The 18,682-nt window shown below is 38.0% G+C and overlaps 1 protein-coding gene across 3 annotated transcripts in view; it reads right to left on the minus strand.

Annotated features, from left to right (window-relative positions):
- The window catches only part of zfhx3b (zinc finger homeobox 3b), a 312,657-nt gene that overhangs the window by 182,547 nt on the left and 111,428 nt on the right, over positions 1–18,682 (minus strand). The gene's annotated exons all lie outside the window — the stretch shown is intronic.

The raw sequence follows: 18,682 nt of genomic DNA on the forward strand, positions 1-18,682 counted from the left end.
CTAGTGCCAGGGTCCCCAGGTCCCTCGTGTCCCAGCCGTTCAGTACCCCAGAGCCTCTAGGCAGGAACAACAGTTATTGTTTTCATTGCCGACCAATTAGCAACACTTACGCCTTATTTAGTCATGCTCTAATGTGGGCTAATTAGCTCACATTAGTGCTTGACTACATTAGAGCATCACCTTGTCCCTCGCACCAACACCAGGCGTAATTCTGGGAAAGAGTGGGGGAATGTGGGGGGAAGAGGAGGAGGTGGGAACGGTGGGAACATGAGGGGAGGTGGGGCTGAGCTGGAAGGATTACAAGAGCACCAGCCCAGCTCTGTGGATCAGCACTTTTTAAGAGATCTTCAGGGGCCTGTTGGCTGAACACATAGCAGGAGAAAAGGGCAAATACAGCCCAGTTACACTTTTATAGAATGCTTTGTGGAAAAACACCCCAGACACACACCTTGGTCTGGCAGCTCGGTTTGTCATATGGCTCACGGGGCTCCACTGGCCTATCACATGACCATTGTAATGACCTTAAAGGGCAGCTTCCTCAACAAGCTCAGGCCACTCCCACTGGCTGAACTGTTCAGTGCAAAATACAGCTCAGGTCACTGCATAATGTGATGCATCTGGCCCTCAGGGTGGATATTAAAGCAAAAAAAAAAAAAAACATCATCAACATAGAACAGAAACCAGGCTAGAAAGATGCAAACTGACAAGCAGGGCATAAAACTGTACTGTGATTTGAGGAATATGAAACTAAATGTTTATGCTGCAATATTAATAAAGTACTATATCAGAAGTACCTTTATTATGAGCTTCCGGTGAAGTGAGGAAAATAACTAAAGCCATGCTTATTCTAACGATCAAAGAATTTTTTATATTTTTTTAAAAGCTAGAGCAATGCATAGTGTTACAGCTGTAGCTCAGTGCGTATATGTGAGAAGATAAAGGTCAAAGATAGGTTCAGCTTCATTTCAGCATCCTATACATATGTATAAACAAAACCCATCAATCTTTTCTGGTTGGAGGGGTATAAAGGAAATTTGAATCCTTAAATATTAAAAAAACAGAATGAAAAAATATATACACCATATGTCTGATCTGGAAACACACACACGCACACGCACACACACACACACACACACACCCACTGATGCAAGGGATCCCAGGCATAATTTTTTGTGCTTAGCATTTGACTGGTGGCTACACTCCAATCATTGCAGCGGTGGGTCTCCTCATCATCTACAACTGCTAAGCAAAGGCGGGGCTACAAATGAAATATCACTTTCCATTTTATCTCCGGGGGGCAAAGGGATGCTCGGAGCCAATCAGAACCTTACAAGTCAACCCCTGACCTTTTTCATCTCAATATGATTACCATTATCTTGCTGAAAATTAGACACATCTCACTATTGTTCACTACCAAAGGGGGGGACAGTAGTGGAGGTTATTTAAAGATAAATGCTTAAGTGCTCATGATCCATGCAGTAATCACACACCAGCGTTCGCGGCAGAATGCAGCACGCAGTGCGATTGGATGAGGTAGATGTGCACCAACAAGGCTTTGTTGTGGTGAATGCTTAGCATGTAAGTAGCTCCTTATTTGGCTGGTAAACCCATCTGGCAGGAAGGTTTCTGAGAACAATTTTGCATCACGATGAGCAATTAAAAAAACAGCTTAAATGCTCAATTTGAGCTCACTTTAGAAAGGAAACTCAGGTAGTTATACAACCTTGATTTCACTGGTCTCCATAGGCAACTGGTTCACTGCTGGCTCACTTATAAACATGAGCAATGAGAGGGATAATGTCCTCCGAGTAACAAAGCCATTAGGTGACAAATATGAATACAACTCTGAAAAGCTGAAATTACATGACAACATGAGACTTGTGGCGTAAAAAACAATAGTTGAGTGTTAGTCTTTTTATAATCTCGAGTGGTAGAAAAAACTTTTAAACCTTGTTTATGTTGATGTTTTGAGGGCCAGTGGAATGTTTACCAGGCAAGTGAAATACTCCATTTGGTTTTTATGGAGGCCTGTGGATCTGTGATTTCTAAAGTATGCATTCATGCGTAGAGTCAAAGTTAAATGAAATAACATCCCCTTTAAATTCTATGACTTCATATCATTGTAAAAATATAGTTTATTAATTGAAATGCTGGAAATGATGCCCAACATACTTTTTTTTTTTTTTTTACAATGATTGTATAAATTCACAGTGTTTCAGGATTCTTACACAGTATGCTTTACATATGGGAATTTACCATGGATTATTATCCTAAAGAAATATATAAAGCTGTGGGCGAAATATGTATAAAATAATCTCATGAAATTATTCTCTGCAGTCAAGAGCTTCTACAGTGTATTGGTAAGTGTTTGGGAAAAAATGTAGTTTCCAAAAAAAAAAAGGTATCTTAAATAATAATGATTAAAAAAATTAAGATACTTTTTTTGTATTTTATTTTTTAAATTTTTGTAATCAGAAAATTCTGATTACGAATTTGCTGTGACTAAGTATTTTTTTGTAATTTTTTTATATTTTAATCAGATGTATCAATACATATAGTAGTAAGAAAAAGTAAGCTTATCCTCAGATATCATGCTTCTATCCAACACTGACTTTAAGAAAAGTCCGTTCTGATTTCAGAAGTAAAATTATTTTATTATTATTTCACCAAATATTTGTGGATTTGCTGTTGAGCCCAAAATTATTCATACTCATGCTAGATTTAGATTTGAAGTAATATTTTTATTTCAACTGGAAGTAATTCTAACAGCTTGTTTGAAGTGGCCCAGCAAGAGCCCTGACTGAATCTGACAGAAGATGTGTAGGGAGTTTTACGGTAATGGCAAAAAGGTTTTCCAATCTAAAATACTAAAATATAACCTAAAATATAGTGTGAATGTACCAATGGAGACATGCTAAAAGCTGCTTAACAATTATAAGAATAGTAAAATTGGTGTGGTGCCAAATATCAACTGATTATTGAGAAGATTCTGAATACTTTTTGAAATGCCATTTTTTAATCACATTTTTTCAAAACTTACATCTTTTTGCATTGTTTTAGTTTACTTTGAAACATGCCTGTCTCATTTCCAGTGACACATTTCTTGGTTGAATGAAAATTATTTTACATCTAAATTTGCCAAAGGTATGAATATTTTTAGCTTAAATTATAAATGCGGGCTGACTTTTTCTACAATTTTTTTTGTTGTAAATTGGCGATTTCTGTTCTCAGGATAACTACGCCTTTCACCTTCCATCTGCTGTCATGTTCCTTCTACTGAAAATATCACTCCTGTCTGTACCACATAAGTCCTTAGGGAGCCTAATTATTTCAAAGAGCTTGGTTTAAAGCTACATGTTGTCAGTTAAACTACAGACTCACCAAGTTTATTTGGTAAGGTCCTGTGCACTGCCTAAACTTGTGGGCATGAGCATAACGCATCTTCATATACACCTTTAGAGTCAGTTGCAGGTTTACAAGTAATTGTTAAGGTTCTCAAGATCTAATTTGCATCAGTGCATGCATAATGTTCAATAGGGTCACAGGATAGTTCTTTTTCAAATGTTATATTTCCATGATTGGTTCATTCTCTCCACTTCCTGTTCATTGTGTGCAAGCAACCCCTATTGTCTGCGGGTAGATTCTGCTCGGCCCTGAGAGGGGCCATCCCCAGGGAATGCCGCATCTTTTATTAATCAGGGCCGCTGCACCACAGCCCTGCTTATCTAATTTAGCAGCCTGCCTTGATACAACTATGTTGGACTTAGTGTAGGAAGAACGGGACAGAGGCGTGGGGGTGCAGCAGGGCGCGGATAGAATGGGGGTTGGGGTGCTACCTTTGGATTTTCCATATTATGGCAGGGATGCTGGGGGTGAGGGGCGGCAGGGGAGCACCGAAGGGAGGTAGTGACTTATCAGACACCTCGTCACCAAGTTTTAGGACTGAATCACAATACAGCAAATTACCTTCTGCTGACAAGAAAAAATGAGCACGGCCCCCATACAACAAAAATAGGATTGTCAGGAAGAGGTGACACATTGATTGCTTAGTATGCGCATCTAGAAAGCTGGGGTTCAGAGGCGTCCTTCCTATATATATGTAGAAGAGGCTCAGCAGTGCACAGCACAGCCATAACGGGGAATGAGAAATTGAAATGCCATGTTAGATTGGAGTCTCTTCCTCGAGCCAATCTTTCTAGTCTAGCCAAGGCTGGCCCATATTAGTCCACTATATCATAGTACAAACCTTTGACTTTTAGTAAATAAACCTAAACCTACAAAACATAAAACAATTTGATGCTAGGCGATAGTATAATCTACCTGAACACGATTTGGTGTACTGTTGTATGAATTATAATATTTTTAAGCCCAGAATTTTTTTTTTTTTCTTTTCTGACCGGTCCTCCTCCCATTTTTCCTCTCATGTGTGTCATGGCTCAGATGAATCAGTGTCACCGGTGTTGAGAGCACTTACTGTCAACCCTTGCGCCCCAGGCTACAGCACTGATGGACACAAACTATAAAATATCAGCCCCCTGGGGACACATCGCTCAAGCACTGCCCCACAGCCCCGAGGGGGTGGGATCTGGTCAGCGTGTACGCATTTCGGTGAGGGTGTCGAGGAAGCAATATGCCAATGTGTTTGTCTGTTTGTCTGACGTGATCGTCTAATTATGACCCAAATGGGTGTAATCGTTTGGATGCTTTTTCGCATCATTTCTGTGACTGAGTTAATAGCACAGCGAATGAGGAGGAAATTATTTACAGTGTACAGAGTAAAGCTACCATGTTGTTTTATCATTGTTCCGTTTATCTGACTAGATAATGCAATTTAAAATTCAAGAAATTGCAGTTACTTGTTTGGTGTATCATAGAAAAAGAGAAACCCTCATTTCCACTAAATGAAACCACTCACAAAATGTGAGGCAACTGTATGGAAAAGTCACCAAAGAGTCAATTAAATTGGCTGTATCAGCTGATTAAGTGGTAAAAATCTCCTTCTCCGAGAGAAAACCCCAACAACAACTAAGATTTAAACTAAATGACGTGAAAGGGAAAATCAGAAATAGCAAAATAAAAATGTCTGTCTTCCTCAGGTCACCTGGGCGACTGATTCCTTTTTATTTACAATTCTGCGAGTTTATATCTGTCAGTGTGAAACTCAGTCGTGTGAAACTCAGTCGTGTGCTCAGCCGCGTTTATATGAAATACTGTGCCTTGCAGAAGTATTCACACCACTGATTGTTTTGCATTTCGGCACATCACAAGAAGAAGGAAATACAACTAGAAAAGTTGAGGAGAAATTGTACATAGTTGTCTACATTTTTTGTAAATAAAATCTGAAAAATATGATGTGAATTTGTATTCATATGAGTCAACGCTTTGTAGAACCACTTTTTACTGCATTTAGAGAGGAGTGTTTTGGGGTATGTCTGACGGTTTGTGTCAGAGATAAACTTTAAAATAACTCATGTTCATTCAGGTTAGAGGAAGAGCGTATGTAAAAATCTAATCCAAGTGTTGCTACAAATTCCCCCGGCTCTTTAGGTCTGGACTTTGACCGGGCTACTCAAGCATTCTTTAATCTAAGCAATTTATTGTACGACTGGCTTTGCGTTTGCAGTCAACGTCTTGCTGGACCTGGGCAAACCTTGACCCAGATCCAAAGTGTTTCACAGCCTCTAACAGGATTGTCCCTGATAAACACAGGTGTTGCTCCAATATGAGCTCCTTGGCTGCATCTTTGATTGTTTTATTTTATCTTTTTATTTTAACCTGGTAAGTGACTGAGAACAAATCATCATTTTCAAAAATGACCTAGCCTAAAAGCATCAAAACATTGCACAGTAGAACATCATAAATTAGAAAACATAATAAATTAATCATTTTTAAAAAAAGACACAAAATCATACTTATACTAACTAAGCATATTACATATATATGATACTCAAGCTGTAAGTAAAAGCAGGCACAATGATCACATACTATGGATTAATAATGGCTAAACTTTTGAAGCCTTCATCGAATGGTTGTGTTCACTAAAACATAAATGACACACAGGCGGAACAGGTAGGTGATTTCTGAAAGCAATTAGCTGCACTGGATATTTTAAGGGAAACCAGAAAATAAAAGCATTCCCCACTTTACATAAATCAATTTGTAAAAGTTACAGGAAATTCGTATCCATTTTCTTCCACTTCAAAATCATGCTCTACTTTTTAAAAACGTTCAAGTGGTATCAATATTTTAGGGAAAAAAAAACTGCTAATGAAACTAACAGTTTTAACACAATTTTCCATTTCATGAGACTGAACATTTAAGATAAAAGGAAACCAAAATTCATCTCTTAACATGCCTTTGACCTATCTTAATACCGACTATTCCTTTATACCACCTCAACTGTGGCTGCTTCATTCAACTAACAACATTAAAAAGGTGCCTATAAGATTCAAGGACAAGATTATAATAGAGAAAATGAAACAAGGAACTGAACAGTTGACTGGAGACTGGTGGTGCTTAAGACCACTAGAGTGTACACTCTAGTGGTCTTAAGCACCATGAAAGCTTTTCAGATGACTAAAGGAGAAAATTCAAATGGAAACCAAAAAAAACAACAAAAAAATTACAGCAAAATTGTGTGGCTACAGTTGTATGTTTCACAAAATAACTTCCCAGGCAGAGTCATAAGGGTTGAATCCTGTGGACCAACACGAAAGCTAATGTTATGATCAAACATAGATATCAATTTCTGGAAAGTAAATGACCTAAGAGAATATGAAATATCTTCATAATTAAAGGTTAATGGGTAAGAATAATCCATCTCCCTTTCAAATGTGATTAAGTGATTTATACCAGCTAGACTATTTCCAACCTTTCATTTTCAATAACTGTTTCTTGGTATATTTCAATGTGAAATGCATCAGCGGTTCACTGGATTTGGATAAAATTGACCTTTTAGCTTCATAGAGTAAACCAGAAACTTCTCTTATTTGATCTTAAAGTAAATCCTAATGCATGGTGGAAAAAGAAGAAAACGTAACGAGAGATGTAATGCACAGATTCCAGATGTTAACCCAGACGGGCTTATTAAATTTTAGCTTCAGGAACGAGAGATTGGGGGGGTGGGGGGGGAGCTGGTTTAAACAAGAAAACGAGAAAGGAGCTGCAGACCCCTGTGACAGTCACTTAAACCGAGCTGCAGTCCACTGGGCTGCCACGTAGTAAAACTCATTCATAATTTGTGATGAGCGTAATGCCTGATCCACTTCATGATTATGTGATATTCTTCACCTCTGCCGCAGGCAATGAGGCCAAGAGTTGGCAGCACAAATAGGTGGCCTGCAAGTTCAGCTTAAGGAAGAGGAGGAGTGAAGACGTGAGTTAAATAAGTCAATATTTGTAAAAAAAAAAATAAAAATAAATATTCACCATATGAAAAGGCAGGATATAATATTGCAGTTAAATAGCTAAAATTAAAAGGCGTAAAATTGTTTTTCAAGTTATTAATTTAATTATTTTTCTTATTGTGTCCGATGTAAACATTTTTGCCTCACTTTACCGAATTCCTTCCCTCGGACTAATGAGGCTCAGCCACCACAGAGAACAGTTTGCCCTGTGATACTGATCACAACACTTGTTAAGGAAAGCATGTCATCCTGGTTTCATTGAGGATTATGTCCACTGGGGAGATCATGAGAGAACCCCCTCAGACTCATTTCCAGCAAAGTGCCTCGCTCCACTCTTATGACTGTTCTCGGTGTTATGAATAAGTAAATAACATTTTTCCAGTCGTTTAATCTCTGAGTACCGCAATTAGTAAGTCTGTAGTTTGCGCTGCCTTTTTTCTGCCCTTATTATTGTTATTGAAATGTCATGCTCTTATTTAGCTCAAGGATGAATAATAAATAAGCTATAATTAATGTCTTGAATGAGCTGACGGCTTGGCTTGGTCAATGGTAAAGAGGGACCCCGTCATCTTCCAGCCCTCCCAACACCCCCCCTTTTTTCTCTCTATCCCCTTCTTCTCTTTCTCCCTCTCTTTAATTGGATCTTGTAATTAGTTTCTCTGATGGATCTGGGAGGTCTCAGGCATCCTCACAGTGTTCATTAGTGGTCTTGGAGGCGGGTTTGGCTCTTAAAAAGCTCTCCCTGCTCCCTCGCTCACATGTCATAACACTGGATATGAACCTGCCCAAATGCAACCTGCAGCGTTCAGTTTGGTTCAGAATGCCTTGAGATCACAAAATAAACCAGACGAGCTCCATTTCAATGCTGGAGATAAGATCATTCTTGTGCAATGATTATGTAATTTTTAATGATTTTTTTTTGTTATTGGTTATTATTAAAATATGAATTAAAACCATATTAGATTTCAAGCAGTAATGCATTAATTAAATCAAATGTATTTACAGAAAGCAAAAAAGTCTTTGAAGAGTAAATAAATGCAGCTGACCATGATATAAAATCTAAGGTAAAATGTCCTTTAGCTAGTTATTTGAAATCCAACCAGCCTCTGTAAATTTCTATTTTGAGACATACACACGTTCAGCACACACTCTCCAACAAACACACGCACTCACACACATGCACACGCACACACACACACAATGATCAGGTCTATAATAAACCCCCACCGCCACCTTCTCTGACACCCCCCAACAGTTTCCCTCCTTTTCTCCCCCACCCTCCACTGGCCAGGCAACACTAGACATCTCTCCCTAATCAGCAGCCTTGTCTCGCTCCGAGTGGTTGCCATAGTAATATGCCGGCTGGTCGACATGGCAACCGCTCTGAGGTCCACTATTAAATGAAGAAGAGCGGAGGGAGGGACAGGGAGAATGGAGTCGGGATGAGACAGACACAGACAGACAGACAGACAGACAGACAGACAGACAGACAGACAGACAGACAGACAGAGAAAGAGGAAGAACAGGAAAGACAGGAAAGACAGCAATACACAGGAAAGGATTGTCCAAGACAGGAGGAAGGGGTATCAGGGTGGCGCAGAGGTGGTGGGGTGTTATAGAAAAATGAAAAAAAAAAAAAAAAAAGTGGGGGTGGGAGTGTGGAGAAGGGCATAGAGAATGACTACAAGAGCAAAAGAAAGGAGACAGTGGGTTCTGCTTTACGTACCTATCACATTATCTGGTGTGAAAAGTCTCTGATCTGCGTTACAACAATATCTTTAACTAGGCGCATAACCACATATTGTACTTTTAATGCTGTGTATTTAAAGATTGCACACGTGGAAAACACATGGTGAAACTTGTCAAAATCTAGATAAAGCATCATAAACTGATGATCGCAGGGGTACTTAATATATAATTGCTAGCTGGCTCAGTGTTAGATGAAGTCAATGTATTTATGTTTACAGTTATAGAAAAAAATACTTTAGTAATTTAACCCTTTGCAAATGATTGAGAATTATGTATTTCCGAATTTAGTAAATTTTTCTCAAACTTTTGCATATTAATCTCCTCTTTTTTATTAAGAAATGACCATCTGGAATCTGGTGTAAGGTCTACATATACGCCCATTTCCAGAGTGACAGATATCAGTGATTGTTTTTTTTTTGCACCTATTCCCGAATTCCTTGTTGCTTTTTAGATCCTGTAGCTTCTTTTGTGTTGTCGGAGAGGCTGGATAAATTTAATCTCTTCATTTTAGAGATCTGATGAGAATCACTTCCAGGTTTGATTAATCACAGTTAATTATTTGAAAATTAATAATTAATTAAGTGACTTTTCCCCCACTTCTTTCGACAACCGAAAACATTATTTCAAAAACTCCCTGATTTATTTATGCGTGTTCTTTCTCTGAGAATATTTGTTTGATTGCATGAGACATGTACATGAGTGTAACAAAAAATGGCAGAACACTAAATCTTTGAAAGTTTTTACATGCTCAGAAAGAGTTTAAAAAAATAGGGTTACAAGTGTTTTCGCATTTATGTATTTTTAATGTGCATTAAGTTCTTCACAAATGTTTTCCGTTTGGTTATCATGTTTGTTGAGTAGAAAGGATGTGCTGTTGGGACGCAGTCATGAAGAACTGAATTACACACGGGGAACAAAGAGACTGGTATAAAAACTCTGAATCCCAGAATGCACTGTAATGACACACTTTCAGTTTAAAAAAAAGCAGATAAGGAGTTTCACTGTGACATAATGTTTTACCAAATCCTACCCTTGAAGGAAGTCTGTCACTTTACTGTAGGGCACTGCAATGACGCGACGCAGTCTTGTGAGACCCCATCTTTTCTGGTGGAGAAGAAAGGCACTGCATGTTTGCAGTAACCCTGAGTCCAAAGTCAATATTCAGAGCTTAGCATTTGGGCTGCTGCATTCTGGTCAAAGATTAAATGTTGACCCTGGCTTATCTGAAAAAATGCAGAAAGGAATCTAAACAATCGTAGAGACCCCAAAAGAAACGCTGCCTCTGATCCTGCCAACACACCAGTGCTACTTCCACCATCCTGAGAGAGAAGACAGCTCCACACACAATGCCCTGCCGCTTTATTCCTCCAACTGGTCTTGCCACCACTGTCTTGCTCCAAGCCAACGACTTTCCCAGCCACTAGCCACACAACATAACCTCAACTGGTTTCCACCACCGTGCTGCAAAGGCTCCCATCTGATCACGGCTACCTTTGCTTATTGGCACTTTTGCTGTCCTTAAGAATGACTAAAGCAAGACGTGTGGCTGGGCAGAGAGATAAATTAGTTTAGGATAAAATTACATAAATATTTTTATTTTTTTTTCATTGTTGATGCTTAAAACTGTTCCAAGCTGGAGCTTAGAAATCTTAGAGGAAGCCAAAGCTGAAGGTTATCGAGATTTAGGTCATTCAAATTTCCTTCTAATAAGCAATTTGAGCACTGACAGTCTTAAAACATTAACTTGTTCCATTTTAGTGCTATTTTTCCTTTTCTCTCGCCTCAATAACTATATATGTCCACATATTCCTTAAAACATGCTAAATGGTTATCTCAGCTAGAAGCTAAATGCTAAGCTATGGTAGCTATCACTGATTCTGTTTACAAAGTATTTTTCTCGGTTCATGTAATGATCAGACATAGCAAACTGCGAAACTGGTAGTATTGTTATTCAAGATATGGACAGGACTATAGAACAACTGGCTACAAATCATACAAACACAACTTGAATGACATAAAATGTTAATGTGAATTTAAACCTCAGGGTAATCTCAACATTTTTTTGAGTGGTGATTATTTCACAATGGCAAAATGCTTCTTTTTTTAATGTATTTTATTCCTATCACACCTGCTTGCATATCCATCTTTTTTTCGCCTCTTTTCTAAGTGCACCTAACCTTTTATATATGCTGGTGTTTTTCTGCCCATTTTTTCTCCTCTTTCTTGGTGAATCAATTTTTCTCTATTTGGTTCTTCTATAAGTCTCAGTTTTTTTTTAAAGAATGAAATGCCATTCCATCAAGATGCCACCACATCAATGACACAAAATAGCATTTGCTGCCTTCTGTGTGAAATTCCTCCATGAACTGAAACCCTCTCTTTTTCCCCGGAGCGTCTTATGAAAGCTAGCTAATTGCATGTCCACATTGTACAGTCAGTCCCTGCCTCCCCAGAGCACCATTCAGAGGCAATTAAAGTGAGCTTAAACAGAGTAAGAAAGTGCGTCATCCTCTTAATGCAATTAAGGAAGTGTGCACACAAACATGCGGTGATAGTGCATAACACAAAAACAGAAATACATAGAGAGAACAAAGCACAGAGAAGCAAGCGGAAAAGGTCGATTTATTAGGCAAAGCAACCCTTTTACTTAGTTGCATCACGTCATATTCAGAGTATCTTAGATATGATGCTCAAAGTTTGTGATAGTGTTTTCTCTCTAATGTAGCCGTCAACTTCATTTTTGTACACAGCTTTAGTACCCGTTTAAAGATTAACAAACTGTAATTGTCTAATTGCTTTCCTGGCAATTCTACCTCCCAAGAAAAATGTTGGTGTTGTTCATTTGTTTCAACTGAACAGACAACGGTACACAAGACAAACGTGTCAGGTTTTCAAAAAAAAAAACTGAGAATGCGATTTCAGTATTACCACCTCAGAAAAGCTGAAAGAAAACAGTTTGAAATGAAACTGAGTATCTTTTACAGTAAGCAATCAGAGCCTTGCAATTCGGGTAAGACTGTCATTGATAACGTTTTGTAAAAACCCATAAAAGCATAGTTCTCCTTGCACTTCCCTAACCTCACTATATAACCTTTACCCTGAAGACATTTATTCAATGGGGGAAAATCCCATGTTTATATGGGGTATATATATGATGTGACACAGAGGCCTTTTTTTTAGCCACTACCTGGCATGTAAAAGGATCCACCTTTATTTTGCTGCAGCGGACAGTGGGTAGGACGGCCAGTTGGGTCTGGCACGAAACAAAGGATGAATATGTGGAAAAGTATCTCGTGATAACTGTAAAATATGCCAAAAGATCTATAAAGTTATGAGCCAGTTTCTCTTTTAAAGACCCTGGGGTAATTTTTGGAGTGTGCAGCATCAATAACTCTGTGAAATATTGAGACACTTTAAAGAAGAATCTGATGGTCTACGTCAGAAAGCCAAGAATTATTTGGTACCGAGTATCTAAACCTTCTTTCATGACCATCTTAGTCACAGGAACTAAATCCAAGAGAAAATCTGTGGGTTGAGCTGAAGGGAAAGGTGCATGGAAAAAATAGTGTGGAAAAAATGAATGGTCAAAATGTTCCTTTTAGTGTGCTAATTATTTCTTAACACCACTAAATAGATTTGCTCAATTTAAAGGTTAGTTTCTTTTATTTAAAGGGGGTTTGACCTATCTTCACCAGGAGTGCCAATAAAAGTGGCCAGCACCGCATTTGTCAAAAAATATAGGAGGTTAAAAACACTCTGAACTGAACAGAGTCCGTTCAGTTCGACATAACCTTTTGAAAAGATAAAGGGAGTTAAGGGAAAGTCCAAGGATGAAGAGCCCCAAATGTTGTATGGCCTTAAACCCAAAACTAAGTGGTGATGAGCCTGTTTTAGAACATTTTTTTGAAGTAATATACATTTAACCAGTGCATCCACAAATAAAAGTACAAAATAAATCATTAAGGAAAAAAGCAATTACAGATTACACAAAGAAAACTGCATATTTTTTGTGCTTGAGCTCTTGTGAGATAGACAGGTATATTGGACAGGAGTTCTCTAATCAAAAGAGTTATTTTATTATTATTATTATTATTATTATTATTATTATTATTATTATTATTATTATTATTAATCTTTTTTTTTTTTGGAAAATTGGCAACAGTTTTTATTGTTTTAAGCAAAGATGCAAAAGCAAGTTTGTAGCATGTGCTCATGGACTTGGTTATCACTTTCACTTTCAGTGACAAGGTGTGCCGTTTTGTGAAAAGTTCAGTCAGGCAGTAATAGCCATAGAATGCTGAGCAACTAGTTTGTGAAAAAGAGACAGTTTCCCTTATATGTGTGTGTGTCTGTTCTGTTAAGGCTGAAGTAAACCACCAAATTTCATTTTTCAGTGTTTGTCTTTTTTCATTTTTGCCATTTAGAAAACACTCCAGGGTTCCTCTTTTTTTTCTTCTTCTTCTTCTTTTTTTTATTTTTTATATTTTATTTATGTTACTGAGACAAGTAATAAATGCTACAAAATGTAAGTGATGACTATGGTTTTCTTTGGCTTGAGAAATTCATCCTGAATTTGTAATTGCAGCAAATTTGAAGCAATCAAACCACATGTTAGAATCATAAGTCTTCTATTAAATAAGCCTATTTTCAATTTATTCTGCAGGTGGAAAGATTTTAATGTGATAAACAATAAACTTGTTAAACTGATTAAGTCCACTGAATGATGAAATTAAGAAATGAAAATGTTTTTATTATAACAAAGCAAACTTAAACCAGTTTTGAATGGGGAAAAATATAGAACATGTAAAGTGAATTTGCTTTTTTGTATTTTAGCATGAATTAGTGGTAGAAAAACTCCTGAAAATGCCATATTATATAGTGCCTCCTGTGAAGAGGTAGGATTTTTCTTCAAAAACATCAACACATATTTTTCTCACCTAAATACTTTGTGAAGCCTCTCAACAATACAATCAGTTTTTTCTTTTGCAAGGAAGACTTAGTTAGCTAAAAGGACCAGTTTTATGAATAAATAAAGCCCCATAAATTGACACCACTGCAGTGTTAGGTTTCATGTGCCTGAAAAATACAGCCCTACATTACACAATTCTAATTCTAATTAACCCACACTGACAAGAGCCCATGCTCACATTCATAACTGTGCTCACACAGGTCACAAGCAGTAGTTTATACACACAGTGCTGTCTTTTGTCAGGCATGAAGGCTCCATAATTACTATTGATCTGTCATTACAATGTTTAACTCACAAATTGAATTTCTCTAAGTTTCTTGTCAAGTTCAGTGCTTTAAGTGAAAAAATATCCAGCAACAAATCGAGCTCATCTGACCACAGTTTGTAGTCCACAGATGACAAAGCAGCCATTGACATCTGTGTTTTAAATTTTAGTTTGCAGCACTTCTTAAATTCCCAGAACTATCTTGCTCTGCAAGATCAAAAGAGAAAATTAGCCCTCTTACACAGATATGCCAAAAGTGTGCCAAATATTGTGGAAATCATGAACATTTGCTCTTTTACGGATGCTAAGTATTGCTGTATTGTCTGTAAAAAAAGCTGGACTGTGGCTTCTTTGTTCAAACATCTCTAGGCAGCCTTATGAGAATATATGAATGCAAAAACAAAAACTTAGACAGTACAGATGATTGCAAGTCTATCAAAATATGATGCCAAACCAACTTACTGAAAAACCTTGTGAAATAATTCAAACCAAAGCAGTTGTTACAACCCAAACATTAGTTCTGCTCAAAGATTTAACTTTCCTTTGTCCACCAAATCATCCTGAGCCCACTGAACTTCACTCCGGTGCAGGACACTCTTGAATGAACGGTATTTGATTTTGGTATAGTGAAATAAACTCTTCAATATTTTTGAGCAAACTGTTAATTATAACTACAACCACCACAAAGAGCGAGATTTAGATATCAAATTATTTTAAGTTGAAACATGCAATCTCTCTAATAGAGAGAAAAGTGTTTTTTTTATAGTAAACATCTCCATGAAAAATATTATATTATAATCAATAAATGTTGAATATTCTACCAGCCCTTTATGGATTAAAAAACTATTTTTAGTGTACCTCAGATGATTATTTAAGTTTAATAACTGGTTTTTATATTTTTACTAGTTGGTGGGTTCCTCCACTGTTCTGTTTAGACATGATCAGGTTTATGCTGGGAGGTTCTGTTTCCAGGTGGAAAATGGGACTTGTCTGTAAAATTATGTAGGTGTGTACGATGAGATGTACCTGTGTGAGAGTCATATTCTATGTTTTCTGCAGAAAAATATTGCAACAGTAAGAGCAATGTTACTTCATCTGCCGGTGGTCACAAAGTCAGTCACATGTACCGAGCGGTGCTTTAAAACCAATTTCCATCCCACGTTACTTAAACAAATGCAAAACAAGCTGAAAACACTGCCAAAAAACGCAAAGAGCATAACCAACATTTGACACTTTGAATATTTGAAATAACAACCTTTCTATAAAACATTACCACAAATGAATGGTGGAGTATCATTCAGGCATTGGTGAAAATGTGTGCAAAATGTGGAGATGGATGGTTTTAGCCCATTACCAAATATGCCAGTCTCAGTGGCAAATGGACAGTTCCAGAACAAGAATACAAACATGTACAAACTATTCATAGCCGCCTCACAATGACTGGACTGCAGAGAGGGCTTTGGCATGCCTGTTATTCGGCGTGTGCGGTCACCATCACAACCAATTCTGTCACCAAATGTAAAGTCATACTGCCCCCCAAATCCCTCCCAATTATAAAAGGTCCTTGAGTTGCTGTTTTGCCCCCTCTCTAGCTCCTGTCTGATTACTGAGTGTGGGGTGAGCTGTACAGGCAATCAGCCACAAAGCTCAGAGCACCAAGAGGACAGGGTAAAAAAAAAATAAAAAATCAAATCCAAAACAGTGCAAAAAATAAACTAAAGGGAAACTACAGGGCCGCAATTACAGGCCATCCAGCCAGGCCTCTGCTCCAGCACTCAAGAGCTGCCGTGATTTCCGACAGAAAAGGTTATTAGTTTTTATTGGAGGAAATAGATGCTGGGTGGCTTTAAATGGCACAGTAATGTGGGGGTGGGAGGGAGTTGGAGGCGGGGGCTCCTGACCTGGGTCTCCCAAGAGTCCCATTGCACTGCCACAGAGACACACTGAAGCCATCACACAGCCTCTCTCTCCTTCCCCCAGTCCCCATGCCCTACAGGTTCTGCTTGAACTCCAGGGTAAAACATTGCTCTCTAGCCTTGATCTCATTCTGGACAGCTAATTCTTTTTTTTTTTTCCCCCATTTGGACATATGGATTTAAATCAGAATACAGCTTAAGGTCATTGTTTAAAATAAAATTTTGCACATAGCCTAAAACCAAAACCATTTGTTTTTAAAATTTTAAGGCAGTGTCTTATGGATCACAAACACCTGCTTCTCGCAGGAGCAGAGCACGTGAAAACGCTATCTGTCAGCGTGGCGGCCCCGAGTTTACTCGGCCCCGACGTAATGACCGCCAGCAGATTTCTTGTCACGAGCGTGTGAGCCTGCGACTCTGGGAGAAGAAGGAGATCGCCGCGCAGCCATGTTTGCCTTTGTGCATGGCTGCCGGTGTGTGTACTCTGCTGTGTGTGACGTTATTTCAGAACGTGTAAGCTATGATGTGCTGGCGTCAGATAAAGTGGTCTCCAGAAGCTCCGGTGTTTGTTCAGTGACAGATGTTTTGTGTCAGCCAGAGGAAACATACAGAAGCAGCTGAATGGTCTCGCGGTTAATTTAAGCCCATGATGCAACAGTTCTGTCTCGGCTTTAATTGCGAGCCTGTGTTTCAAAATATGTCACGGCGTGTCAAAGCAGATAATATGGTAATGCCGTCTTTTGTGAGAGCTCACGTGCGTGTTTGTCTTCATTGCGCTTGCAGTCCATGCTCTCCTACCCTCATCTGTATTCAGTGCAGGTGGGCTGCAACGCAGACCCGCAGCTCAGTAACTAATGGAGGGGCTGATGGGGGCCTGATGATGACCACAGGGCCATTTGTACACATACACGCAGAGTGCACATATACAAACACAAACACTATATCCAGCCGCAGCTGCTCCCATCACGCAGCTAGTGGCCAAGCAAGTTAATTACATTGACCATTTAATACTGGCATTTTTTTTTTTCCTTTGGAGCATGGGGGATGCAATTTGATCAATTTTATCATCTTTCTGAGTAAGTGAGTAACAATTGCAGTCCAAGGCATCACCCTTTTCCTATGTTGATTACCCTGCTCCTATTTCTAAGGTTTCTGGTTTTTCTTTAATTGCCTCTACTGCAAACTTTTGAAGCGAACCTATAACTCGATTGCCAGGACGTGTGAGGGAATTAGAAAATTAATGTTACTCTGGGGTCACTGCATTAGAGAGGCACACATACATTCGCACCATGTTTTTTCAACATGTTAGAGGGCTAACACAAAAAAAAGTTCTTTACATTTTTTCTTTACCCCATTTTGGTAGGGAAAAAATAGATACAAATAAATTTGAAATCACTCCTGAAAAACATGTGTAAAATGGCTTAAAATAAATTTTGATTTTATTGGAGAAGCACAGTCTTGCTCAACATTTCATGTAAAGTAATTGCAGTTTTTAAGACAATTACCGGTGGCAGAACTGCTGGCACCCTGGCTGTCAATAACAGTTATTCTTCTCCAATAACACTTCCCACAGCTGGAGAACACAGAGTGATATTTAACAATTTATTTCACAATATCTCTAGATCCTCCCGAATCTTGGGTCTTCTCTTAAATGTTCTTCTCTTAAACTCACCTCATAGCTGAACAGAGGTGGGTTGTAACTAGTTTCATTTATCCAGTAACATTTACTTAAGTAGCATTTTAGAAAAAAAAAGTACTTCTAGTAGTAATTTTACTCTGCCATGCATTTTACTTCTACTTGAATAATATTATTAGGAAGTTACACTACTCTTAACTGCATAAAAATTCTAACTACCCACCTTGAGTTACTTAACTGAACAATAAAAAAAAACATGTTTTAATCAAAACTGCAGGTTCACAGTTTATTTTGTTTTATTTTCCATCTGTTGTGTCTTTTTGGAGATAAAATAAAGAGTATAAATTGTAAGTGGATTGTTTTACTACCATATGCTTGCTTTACGCATTGATTCCAAAAGTTTTGTGTTGTGGAAAAGTGAGGTTTGAAAATGTTGTTTTCTTCTAGTCGAATGTGTAATTTTGTAATATTGTTATTTTTTTACTGTAATATTGTGATTTTTTTTATTACTTCTTTTTATCTATGTTTGAGCTAATTTATATAGAAGTAGTGCTATTCTTGCTTGAGTACAATTTCTGGCATCTCTAGCAGGTTATCTATAGGATTCAGGTCTGGGTTCTGAGAGATACTTGCTTTCCTTGTCTAGTGAACCATTTTGTGTTGATTTGCCCACAAATTCTGGATCATAATTTTGCCGAGATATCCTTGACAAAGCTATGTTTACTATAATGAGAAAGCCAA

Source organism: Poecilia reticulata, chromosome 3, assembly GCF_904066995.2.
Source record: "Poecilia reticulata chromosome 3, P_reticulata-male-v2, whole genome shotgun sequence".
NCBI classification, from domain to species: domain Eukaryota; kingdom Metazoa; phylum Chordata; class Actinopteri; order Cyprinodontiformes; family Poeciliidae; genus Poecilia; species Poecilia reticulata.